Genomic DNA, 12,902 nt, shown 5'->3' with positions numbered 1-12,902 from the left:
GAAAACTCAGCTCCAGGATCATCATCAGAGAACTGGACTGCAGCTTTCTGCTGTAGACAACCTTCCCAGGGGGCCCCCACCATTTACTCTGCATATCTCTGCAATCATCTGTGGCCTCCTACCCTGAACACAGCGGTTTATCTAATGTTGCACTTGGGCTGCAAGCTCCTGTATAGTGGGGACTAGGTGTCATTCAGTTTGGATATGGAGTGTCCTTGTCTTTGGCACCTACAAGCCCCCAGTAAAGCTTGAGTAAATGAAGGAGAGAATAAACAACACAGGACCACCACCGCCCCTTCTGTTCAAAGCCTCTGATGCCTCAGGAGCAGGAACCATGGCCACTCCTCTTGTAACCCCCACGTGTAACGTGCTGCATGACACTTAGCTAATACTTAATGTTCGTTGAAAACCCAAACCCATCTGCTTACCCACTGGGCCCTGCTGTGCAGCAGTGGCTGAGGGGCCCTGGTGCTGTGACCCCAGCAGGTGAGGAGAGTATTTGCAGCAGTAGCCTGAGGCTGGGGCACGCTGAGCTGAAAGCAGGACCTGAGGGTGTGGTGGATGGGGCCAGGGCATAGAGCAGGTCATTCTTGTGAGTGCCAAGAGACAGAGAAAAAGTGGATGGAAGCGGGGGTTGTGGGGTAGACGTGAAGAGAAATGAGTTCTCCTGCTGCTGGGCCAGTCAGTGGAGGGAGCCAGAGCAAGCTCAGGATCACACAGGGTAATGATGTTGGTCAAACTGTCCTCTGCAGACTTGGCTGTCAACACAAAGACCACATGCAGCACAGAAGAAAATCAGCCTTGGGTTCAATTCAAGAGATAGAGCTTTGGAAAGTGGGGAGCTGCCACAGAAAACCAGCACTTCAAAGTGGGAGCTGTTGGTTACCAGGAGCAGTAAACCAGGTATTGACTGTGTGACTATTTTAAGTCTCATTTAATTCAGCACTTGGATTAGGTGAGTGCTATTTATAAGGAGTGATCCCCACCGCAGCTTTGGTCCCAGAGCAGGTGGAGGTCCAGGAGCCTGGGGATCTCCCTGGGCTGGGGCCTGTGGTAGGAGGCCCAGGGCCTGCCTCCGACAATTAGTCCAAGGCGAGCAAGGAGAAGCCATCTGCCCACAGATAACAGCTCTTGAGCTCACTGAATCAGGCCTCAGCCCCACCTCACTGACGCCTCTACATGGCTACCAGGGGAAGGGAAAACGTGGGCTTTGTCCTGCCTTGTCTCAGCCTTCAGGAAAGATGAGATGAAATGGTTTGTCCCGGCTGGGTGGCCCCCTCCTCACGCAGGCCTTTGGTATCTTCCACTGGACACAAAGAACCGCCTCCATATGCCTCCCTGGACTGGAGCTGTGAGGAGCTGAGCTTTGAGACCGGCCCCAGCATTCTTGGAAGCCTGCGCTTTGGCTTCCCAGGCAGGTCCAGGTTGTCCCTGGGGACTTTTTCCAGAACAAATGAAAGAGACACACCCTGAATTGAGAGGCAGCCATGGCGAACAGGGCCTGGCCGAGCAGAGCCACAGGCCTGGCTGGGGGAGGGACGAGGCCTGCAGATGCCCCCCTCCTCCAGCCGGGAGCTGCTCACCAGGCAGCCAGGGGCCAGCAGGCCCATGGCAGCAGCAGCAGAGGACAAGTCTTTCAAACAAAACCACATGACACACAGATCGGGGCAGAGCACGCCAAGCAGTCAGCTCTGCTAGGGGTGGCCGTGCAGCTCAGAGGCTGGGCTCCAGGGGACCTGACTACCTGAGGTGCCCATCTGGGCAGGGGTCCTGTTTGAAGGCTTTCCAAGCTCTCCTGGTGCAACAGTAAATCTAGAGGCCGGCTGAGAGCTCATCCTCAGCCTGCTCTGCAGGTAGAGACCTGGGTGCGGGTCAGAAGGACACAGCCACCTCCAGGGAGAAGTGGGCCATGTTTGGGTTGTGAGGCCTACTCGGGCATCCTCGGGAAAACACGGAGGGGGGAGGGGGGCTAGCTGGCAGGCAGTGTATCATTTCCCCAGCCTACTGGCACCCTGCCCATGCCTCCATTGAGCACTGTCCCTCCCAGTCTGGGCATGGAGACAGTGACACAATTTAAATTGGACCTGTCCCTTTCCTGTGTGTGAGCAGTCACTGGGGACCCAACCTTGCATTCTGTTTGGTGGCAGGGTGATGAGGGTCTGCCAGACTTGCAGGCCCAGGTGGCCAGGTACCGATGGGACTGGGCCTCACTTTGGAGGTTCCGAATGACTTCAGTCATCCCAGGGCAGGGGAGACCGCGAAGAAAGACCTTTCAGGGCAGAGCGATGCTGACGGAAGCTTCCTTCCTGCCTGAGAGACAGGCAAGCCATTGAGGTTTGTGTTCCCTTGTCACCTTCAATCCGTTAGCTACTGAAGATGCACAAGGAGGCGTATATTTTTTGAAGAGTGTTTTTCTTTGTCACTAAAGTGTAAGGTGACACGCCTTCCTGAGCACATGCATTCAACACTGCATTACTCCACAGCCCGGTTCCAAAGTGGCCCCTGGGCCTGCCCGGGTCTTGCCCTCTGAGAGTCAGGGACACACTTTTGCGGTTTGGAAATGTCAATGCAGTCTCCTTGGCATCCCTTCTATCCTCGTCACTTCAGAAAAGTTGGTCTGGGAGGAAAGGCTGGGGTCTCCAGAACCTGCCCCCTTCCTCAGAAATGTTCCTTCACTGGTGACAGGCAAAACACACACTTTGCCATTCCCGGATCTCTAGTGCCTCTCTGCTTCTTATGAGGGAGGTGGAAGGGTGGGCGGCAAGGAGCACCCCCAAACCGGCCATTTCCCCTCCTCTGGACAAGGCAGCCGCTGCCTTCTCAGCTGGCCGTTACCTCTGAGGGGAATCTTTCCCATTTGCTTACATCTTTTTTCCTCCCGGCATGTGTGACAGTGTTTCCTAACACATGATACACATACCTTACTCTTGGAGAGACTTTACAGAGCCCAGTGGCTTCTTCTTCCCTTCAGTGGGAATGGCTGGCCCATACTTCTCTGTGTTGTTCCTATAAAACTGTCCAGGACCCTCACTGAACAATGATCCTGTATATCTGCAGACCCCACCCCCTTCCTCCCATTTCTCTTCCCCAAAGAAAGCCTCTTTTTTCTCTTTCTCTCATCTTTTGAGTTAATACCTCAGGGGGCCTGTAACTGGGCCCCAGGCCCTGAGACATAGATCAATGGGAATCAGTGAATTCAGAAGAAGAGAGTGGAGTGTGTGTGCATGTCTGTGTGTGTCTGTGTGTGTGTAAGACAACTAACATTATACAATAATTGTAATTTAACAATAATGAGTACAAAAAAGGTCATTAACAAATGTCCTCAGGCCAGAAAAGGAAAAAAGTGAAAGAAAAAAGAAAAAGAAAAAAAAGAAAGAAAGAAGAAAGAAAGAAAGAAAGAAAGAAAGAAAAAAGAAAGAAAGAAAGAAAAGAAAGAAAGAAAGAAAGAAAAAAGAAAGAAAGAAAGAAAAGAAAGAAAGAAAGAAAGAAAGAAAGAAAGAAAGAAAGAAAGAAAGAAAGAAAGAGAAAGAAAGAAAGAAAAAGAAAGAAAGATCCTCAAGCCAAGACTTGGAAATGCATATAGAGCTCACAGGCTGTCAGGAACTGTCCTGAGCACCGGACATGCATGAACACGTATTGGTAACTTCATCGCAACCCTGCAAAGTTAGTACTGTTACTATTTACCTCACTTTACACCTGAGGACCCTGGAGGAAGGTCTAAGATAAGACAGCAGATGGAACCCTCCAAGTATCTAAGAAATGATAAGCTGTCAGGATGTTTGGGGGCAAATGGCAGAGCAGCGCTGTCACATCCGGGCTGTCTGAGTGGCAGCCGTGTTCTGAACTGAAGACCTCATTTGTCAAGGGTCCCCAACTGATTCAGGCCCCTGGAACAAGGGTACAAAGGGCTGCCACGTCCTGTGTGACCAGAGAAAGATAAGGGAAGAGGGTGACACTAAAGGCCTGACTCTGAGGTGAATTATCCAAAGGAAAACAAATTCTATGGTCAGCAAAGACTAGTAAATGCTAAGTTAAATAGACTAAAAGTTTCCTTATTACAGGACTTCTCAGAGCTTTCAATGTGCTAACATGCACTGTGAGTCATGTAACAGGAAACAGAGAATGAAGCATTTCCTCAGCTTATTAGAGCTGTTCGTGAAGAGACATTCATGAGACCAGAATCCCATGGGATACACTTTGTGTCTGATTTAATCAGTTTTTCCACTTTAAAAATGAACGTTGGCCTGATCTGGCCTGGAACTCGAGGTATGTCCCTGATTGTCTGAAAGACCCGAATGTCTGAGGATACCTAAAGAACGACTGGATCCACCATTTGGGAGACAGAGCACCGGCTGGGGGGAACCAACACCTGCTGTGTCTGATAAGACCCCCCCACCCCGCCACCACTCACGCACCCTTACCTTTGGGCCAGCGTATCTAAAAGAGAAGCTCTGGTTATCACTGATAACCCAGAGTGAAAGGGCCAGGCTCCTCTTTTGCTAGGCACAGTGCACCCCACCAACAAATGGATGACAAACTTATTATTGTTATTTCTTAATTAGGAGCCTCTATAATTCAAAAATTTCATGAATTTACAGTAGAGTTTTGGCTGCGTCAACACCACCTATGCCTCCCCACCCAGGAGCAGACCACTGGGGGAAATGATGGGCCATGAACTTCAAGATACTCCACTATTCCACTGGGAGGGTCATTCGTGGGGGGCAAGCAATATAAGAGGGGGAAGCCAGAAGGAACCTCTTGGGAGCTATATAACTTCCGGGCTAGCAGGAAGGAAACTGGTGGGGGGGGGGGTGTGCATCTCACTGTCAAAAGCGCCAGAACACAGGTACATACACACATGTACTTTAAAGTCCTCCCCAATAACCAGTAATTGCCCATTCCACTGAAGCTTCCCTCAGGAGGCTCTCACACCAGCCTATTCTGATTGCTTCTCCCAGGTGCACGATTATTCCCTTCTGACCAAAGTAGTGAGTCTCCTCTGGGACCCACTGCCAGATTAATCTTAAAACATTATTTTCACCATGTTCACTTGCCCTGACTAGGAGTCCACCTCATGGAGTCTTTTCCTCTGCCTTCTTGACAGTCTTCGAACAGGTCAGGCATGCTCCCAGCTCAAGGCTGTCAGCACTGTGGGGAGGGCCTTTGCCCTGCAGTCCAAATGCCTCACCCCCTCGCTACCTTGTCCCTCCTTCAAGTTCTTGTTCAAATGTCATCCTCTCAATGAGGCTTCCCCTGGCCACACTAATGCAATCCGACCTACAAGCACTTCCTACTTCCTTTTCCCGCTTCATTTCTCTCCAGAGCACTTATGACCTTCTAATGTGCTATATATTTTATTTATTTATTACATTTATCATATGTCTTCCCAGCAGAATGTCAGCCGACATGAAGGCAGAGTTTTGTTTTCTTTGGTGCCGTATCTCCAGCACCCAGAACAGTGACTGGCACAAAATAAGTGTTCAGTAAATATTTGTTGAATAAGTAATGGAATGAAGGTTTAAAAAAAGAAAACACTGGTAGAAATGCTGTACTTCTTGTTAAATTTAGCCTTTTAGGTGTTTGGTAACTAACTGTTATTTGCAAGTGAAACTAGTCACTGAATCCTTAACAAACCTTCCAGGGCTAAAGCTAATAATGTTGTGCTTCCATCAATACAACACATTTTTGTTCATTTATTGGAGCCTAAAGCCTGGCCTTTCTCCATGAAGTTATTAATAATACAGAAGCCCTCAGGGATCCCCATGACCCACTGAAGGTAGAAGGGAGAGATTATTTCTGAAAGAAGGAAGGTGACTTTTTTCTGTTTGGTTTTGTCCGACAATACCTTCAGAAATGATACCCCAAATAAACAAGTTCTCTTGGAAGACAGTGTGCTTTCTAACTGCAGTGCTATAACTTTGCTTCTAGAAAAGTCTTCAGGGTCAGTAGGTTTTTTTTCTTTTAAATCTTAGAGGGACAAATTTTCACTTTCAGAAGGGGGGCTTGTTCCTACAAAACAAAATCTAGTGAGTAAAATGGCTAAGCAGTTGAAAACACACTGAATGGATTGAGTGTGTTATGTGAGTTGAAAGCTGAGAGCTCACTGCTTAGAGCTCTCCCATCTTGGTGATCTGTCCACTGAGCTGCTGCTGCTGGGGCATTGGCAGTGGTCAAGCTTATCTTTCTTTTTGTGCTTTGGGGTGGAGAGTTCTTTTCTTCTAAGATTAGATCTCCACATCAAGATGGGGTATACACACTTTCTCTGTTCCACCTGTTAAATACAAATAAAAATACTTGGATAAATATATGTTTCTATTGATACATTTATATTTTGTAATAAATATATAGATATATTTTACATATATTTATATACAAATATTTAATATAAATGTAAATACTAGCAATGTAAATATATTTCCCTAGGTAAAGGACCAGGAAAGGGGCAACCGAGCAAGATGGAAAACTTTTATTTTTTTTTTATTTTTTAAAGATTTTATTTATTTATTCATGAGAGACAGACAGAGAGGCAGAGACACAGGCAGAGGGAGAAGCAGGCTCCATGCAGGGAGCCCGACATGGGACTCGATCCTGGGGCTCCAGGATCACGCCCTGGGCCGAAGGCGGTGCCAAACCGCTGAGCCACCCAGGCTGCCCAGAAAACTTTTAGACAATAACCACTCCACCCTCAACCAAACACCAAGGAAAAAATGTTGTCACACTGCCACTCCATTGGCACAAACAGGACAGGGAGCCTCCATGTCCACCTCGCCTACTCTAACAAGGTGCCCTTCCTCCTCCTGCATACTAGGGTGGCATCGGAGAAGACTGAGTAGGGATCTGGAAACTTCAGTCCCACCCACCCTCTCTCTAGAGCCAGTGAAGACCATGTGAGGACACTGAACTTCCACACTCACACAGTGGTAATGAGGCGGCACCTCCCCTTCCCCCAGTATCACTGGAAAGTGGGTGGGAATCCACAATTTTCAGCACCATGAAGTGGGGCAGAGCTCTGCTTGGCTTGACCCATGTATCAGTAGAAACTTGCTAAAAGAGAAGATGTAAATAAAGGGCAAAGTCTTGTAACACAATATCCAGGTTCAGGATACAAGCAAAAATCACTACTCCAAGAAGCAGGAAATCACTATGAGTGAGAAAAGACATTCAACGCACACCAACACCAAGACAATACAAATGTTAGAATTATGTGACAAGGAATTTCAAACCGCCATCCTAAAAATGCTCCAATGAACAATTACAAGCCCACTTACAAAAAGAAAATCTCAACCAGGAAATAGAAGATGTAAGGATGTAAATTCTTTAAATGGAATTTTTAGGACTGAAAAATAGATGATTACCAAAATTTTAAATACTTAATGGATGGGCTCAACAACAGAATGGAAATGGCAAATGAAAGGATAAATAAACTTGAGCATAAAATAATAGAAAGTGCCCAGTCTAAACAAAAGAGAAAATAGAATAAAAAATAAAAGGGAACCTCAGGACCTGTGGGACTGCCTTGTAAGAGTTAATATTCATGTCACCAGAGTCCCCAAAAGAGAGGAGAAGAGTGGAAAAGGCATTAGAAGGAATATAGCTGGAGATTTCCAAAATTCAGCAAAAGACCTAAACTGACAGATCTGAAAAGGTGAATGAAGCCGAAAGAGGATAAGGCCAGAGAAAACCACACCAAGTCATATTATAGTTAAACTTCTAAAAAGTAAAGACCAAAAAAAAATTGTTTTAAAAAAGATTTATTTATTTGTGAGAGAAGGAGCACTAGGTGGAGAGGGGCAGAGGGAGAGAGAGTGTCTCAAGCAGACTCCCCACTGAGCGCAGAGCCCTGCATGGGGCTTGATCTCACAACACTGAGATCATGACCTGAGCTGAAATCAAGAATCAGACACTTAACTAAGCCACCCAGGCGCCCCACCAAAAACTTCTTGAAAGCAATAAGAGAGAAATAATACCTTACCTTGAGGGGAAAAATAATTTGAATGACAGTGAATTTCTCATCAGAAACCACAGAAGCCAAAAGGAAGTGGCACCACATTTTCAAGCGCTGAAAGAGCTATTGGCCCAGAATCCTGTATCCAGTGAAGAAATCCTTAATGAGTAAAGAGACATCAAGATATTTTAAAATGAAGGAAAACAAAGAGAATCTGTGGTGGGCAGACATATTCTAAAATAGCTTAAAAAAATTCTTGAACAGAAAGAAACATCTGGGAGGGGAAAAAGAACAATGGGAAGAACATGAAAAAGACAAAGACAATAGACTTCTTGAATCTTCTAAATTGTGTTTGGTTGAAACAAAAATTACAACATTGTTCAATTGGCTCTAAATGCATGGAGAGGAAATACTCCAGGAAATTATATCATAAACAAGGGAGAGTAATAGGAACTGAAAAAGAGGGAGGCTTTCAGCACCTTATTCAAACTGGTAAAATGTCAATAGTGCAGACTGCTATAAATTATGTATGCATAATGTACGATAGCTAAACCAACAACTAAACCATCTCTGTAAAGAGAAACGCTTGGAAACAGTAGAGAAAAATCAAAATGGAATCCTGACAAATGTTCAAGTAACCAACAGTAAGACAGAAAAACAAAAACAGAAGAAAGCAAAGGGAAAAACAGAGAACAAAAAAATAAAAAGGCTGGTTTAGCTCCTAATATACCAATAATTACATTAAAGGTAAATAGTCGATGTTCCTAGTTACATAACATCTTCAAAATGACAAAATGAAAGATATGGAGAACAGATTCGTGATGGCCAGAGGATAGGAAGGAGGAGGAGGAGGAGGGAGTCTTGCCGTGAGGAAGGAGTTCTGGGTCCTGACTGCAGCCCCCATCACACATATGTGCACGTGTGATGAAATGGCCCGATGTGTGACACCACTGTACCAGTGTCAGTCTGCCTTTCTCATTGTTCTCTTGCTGTGTAAGGTGTCACCTTTGAGGGGAAGCCGGGTAAATAGTCTGTCCATAGGACGTCTGTTTACTAGCCTTGCAAATTCCTGTGAATCTGTAACCACTTCAAAATAGAAGGTTAAAAGGAGAGTGATAAAGTCTGGACATAGCTGCCTGGTTTCCAATATTTGGTCTGACATCCTCTGTGTTAGGGACCTGTAGTGAAAGTCGGAGGCCGCCCTCTCTTCCTGTCCCCACTCCCCCCACACAGCCTTGCCCACCACGAATTCTTTAGCTAGAGACAAACTATCCCATTTTTATAGGTCTAGCAGTTTCGGTCTTCCAAGGAGAAACCAAGTCATCCTGGGACAAATAGTCCTTCCTCCGGGGGAAGAAAAAGTCACCATTATGGGCCACTGGTAGTAAAATAAGAACCTGTTCAGAAATCTGAACACAGTAAAGTCATTTGAAAAAGGCCAGGAAGTCAAGATTTCTCTTAAATAATGAGAATTGAGTGTATGTATTTATAGTGGGGTGGTTTTCTCAGTATCACCTGGTTCTCCTAAGGCACCGGATATGTTCTGGAGCAACTGTTTCCAAAAAGGTTGGGGCTGAATGGAAAGGAGTTCAGGGAAGACACAGAGGCCTGTCATGGCTAAGTTACTAATATGTCTGTGCCTCAGTTTTCTCAACTGTTAAATGGGAATGATAATAGTAACTCCCACATGCAGTCGTAAGTGTTCAAAAAGCTACGATTGGTACAGCGCTTTGAAGAGTGCCTGGTACCTAACAGGCGTTAAGTAAGTTTTGCAACTTTATTATCATTCTAACATACTGGGAATATCTTTCTGGTGGCCCAAGGACAAGAACACATCTTTGTGTGTGATCTGAGAAGATGTCAGATTGGGAGCCAAAAATGAGCCTGAAGTGAAGGGGGGGGACATGTCTTCCTCCACTTGAGGCCCTCCTACCTGCTTTCCCCAGCCCCTGTAGCATGGAGATTGCCACCTGGAAGTTTCTGTGATGGGGGCACAGAGAGCTAGAGTAGGGGCAGGGGCAGGAAAGGGGCCCCTGGGGCCAAGTCTGGGTCTGTGGGCTCTAAGAGCAACTACTTCTCAGAGAAGTTTGCAAGTTACTTTGCTTGTTACGTGTCACTCCAATATTCCTCAGGCAGCAGCCCTTTCTGCAGCTAAAGGCTGAAGGCTGGCCATTCCAATCCACAGCATAATCTGAAGACTGAGCGTTAATCCCCTTTCCTCCTCCACCCCCATCTACTGTCCCCCTCACAGACTTTCTCTGGCATCCCACAGCTCCTGGCCTTTCTCCAAGGCCACCCTTTCCACAGTCCTCCATCTGGGAGCTTAGACTAGCAAAGAAGGAGGAAGAGCCCCCTTCCCACTTCCTAGGGCCACACAGTGCTGCCAACCTCTGGCTGGCCAGTGCCCTGGACTGTGCTCCCTGTGAGAGACTCTCCACTGAACAATGGGGATAGCTTTAAAGGTGATATCACTGGAGAGGAAGCAAAGGTTCCACCTTTGCTCCCTTAGACTTTTGCTGTGCCTCACAAGGGAAGACATTTCACAACCTTACGTACTCTTCAAGTGTGTCTTGAATACTCCCTCCACTGTTTCCCAGGTTCTGTGGCCCTGAGGTGTGTAGCTTGTCTAGCATGTGCACAACCTCCACAACCACATTTGTTTTATTGGGAGTTACCAGACGAAATGAGCGGCTGGCCCTGAATTCTTCTCATGGCTCCCTTGCGATGGATATCTGTGGTTTCTGTGTGTCCCACATCTGTCTGTTCCTCTTCTCTGGAACAGCCCCCAGGGTTTCCTCTGGGGACCCATCCTCCCCACAAGATCATCCTCAACCTCAGGCCAATGAGAAGACTCCTAGGGAGTCACAGGTAAGGTTTTGCACTGAAAAAGAGATATGAGAAAGAACTTAACCTCCTAATTTCAATGATCTTAAAATCAGGTAGCCTCTTCTCTTTTTCAAAGTTATTTGACTGTTCTAGGTTCTCTACATTTCCAGACAAATTTTAGAATCAATTGAGTTTCTACGTAAAAACGATGGAGATTTTGGTAGGAGTTGGGTTAAGTCTAGAAATAGATCAATGTGGGGAGAACTGACATCTTAGCTGGGGTCAGTCTCCTCACCCATAACAAGGCATCTTTCTCAATTCGTTTAGGTCTTCTCCAACTGCCGTAGCAATGGTTCACAGTTCACGGTGTACAGATCCTGCATATCTCTTGTCAAATGTACTCCAATTTCACTTTCTTGGATGCTGTTGTAAATGACATTATTTTTTCTTAATTCCAACTCCTGATTGGTCAATGCCAGTATACAGAAATAAAAGTGACTTTGGGGTCACCTGGGTGGCTCAGACGGTTAAGCTTCTGACTCTTGATTTTGGCTCAGGTCGTGATCGCAGGTTGTGAGATGGAACCCCGCATCAGGCTCTAAGCTGGTTGCAGAGTCTGTCTCTCCCTCTCCCTCTGCCCCCACCTTCTTTCTCCCTCTCTTAAAAAAAAAAAAAAAAAAAAAAAGACAGAACAAAACAAAAACAAAACAAAAAATGATTTTTCTATATTGATATTGTATCCTGCAGGCTTGCAATAATTCACTTCTTAGTTGATCACTTTGATCATAGATGACTATATTGTCTGCAAGTAAAGAGAGCTTTGCTTCTCCCTTTCAGTCTCAGTGTCTCTTAGGTCTTTATCTTCCTAGTTTCCCTGTTTAGTGCCTCCCGTACTATGTCAAACAGAAGTTGTGAGGCAAACATCTCTTATTCCAGACCTTAGGGGAGGAAAAGGATTTAGTCTCCCGCCATCAATAATGTTAGTTATACATTTTTTGTAGATAGCCCTTATGAAGTCGAGACTAGTTACTACTAAATCTTTTACATTGCGTGTGTGTTTAATCAGGAACAAAAGTTGGATTTTGTTGAATTCTTTTTATACAGCTATTAAGATAATCATATAATTTCTTCTTTGACTCACTGGCTGGTTACCAATGTGCTGCTTAATTTACAATTATTTGGAGATTTTCTGAATATTGGTTCTTGATTTGTAATTGACTTCCACCACGGTCGGAGGATATACTTTATATGACTTGAATCTGCTTAAATAAACTGAGACTTGTTTTATAGATCAGAGTACAATGTGGTCGGTAAATCTTCTGTGTGTACCTGCAGAACACGTGTATTCCACTCCTGCTGATTGATCTATAAATGTCAGTCAAGCTGAGTGGGCTGATAGGGTTGTCCTAGTCTTCTGTGTCCTTGTTAATCTTCTGCCCACCTGTTCTATTAATTGTTGAGAGAGTGGTATTGAAATCTTGGACTGTAATTGTGGATTTGTGTATTTCTTCTTGCAGTTCTGTCGGTTTTTGCTTCGTGGATTTTGAAGGACTGTCAGTACACAAAGATTCAGAATTGCCATGTCCTCTTGATTAATTAATCTCTTTATCATTATGAAATGACATTCTTTTTCCCCTGGAAATATTGTTTGCTCTGTAATCTACTTTGTCTTATATTAATATCTTCTCCCTAGTTTTCTTTTGATTAATGGTTAGCAGCATGTATCTTTTTTCATCCTTTTACATTTAACCTCCTTGTGTCTCATTAAAATTGCATTTCTGTGGCAGCATATAGTCTGCTCTGAGTCACAGTCCTCAGCCTCCTCGTATTATGGAACAGTGAACGTGGTTGGCAGTCTTGCTTCTCCCTAATGCCCAGGGTCCTCCCTTGACTGTGGTAGTGATTAGAGAGACGCAGATGGTGGGATGGAGCAGGGTGTACAGACAGAAGTTCTGGTTCACCCTGTCGTGAACACTGTCTTATAAGTGAGGTCAAATTCCAGCATAGCAGCTGTGTGACCTTGGGCAAGGTCCGTGACCATCCTGAGCCTCAGTTTCTCCATCAATAAAATGAATTGAATAATACTGGCTTGGCAGGATTATAAATAACTCCTTCCCCGGGGTCTGGAACC

The 12,902-nt window shown here is 45.4% G+C and overlaps 1 long non-coding RNA gene across 1 annotated transcript; it reads left to right on the top strand.

Annotated features, from left to right (window-relative positions):
• The first annotated feature begins 2,147 nt into the window (after positions 1 to 2,147).
• LOC125753465 (uncharacterized) lies at positions 2,148 to 11,302 on the top strand. The gene is made up of 2 exons (XR_007405376.1): positions 2,148 to 2,334; positions 11,099 to 11,302. It is a non-coding gene; the product is annotated as an uncharacterized LOC125753465 (long non-coding RNA).
• Positions 11,303 to 12,902: the final 1,600 nt, after the last annotated feature.

Source organism: Canis lupus, chromosome 2, assembly GCF_003254725.2.
Source record: "Canis lupus dingo isolate Sandy chromosome 2, ASM325472v2, whole genome shotgun sequence".
Lineage (NCBI taxonomy): Eukaryota > Metazoa > Chordata > Mammalia > Carnivora > Canidae > Canis > Canis lupus.
Note: the sequence above shows the minus strand (reverse complement) of the source record. Positions and strands in the feature narration are given on the sequence as shown.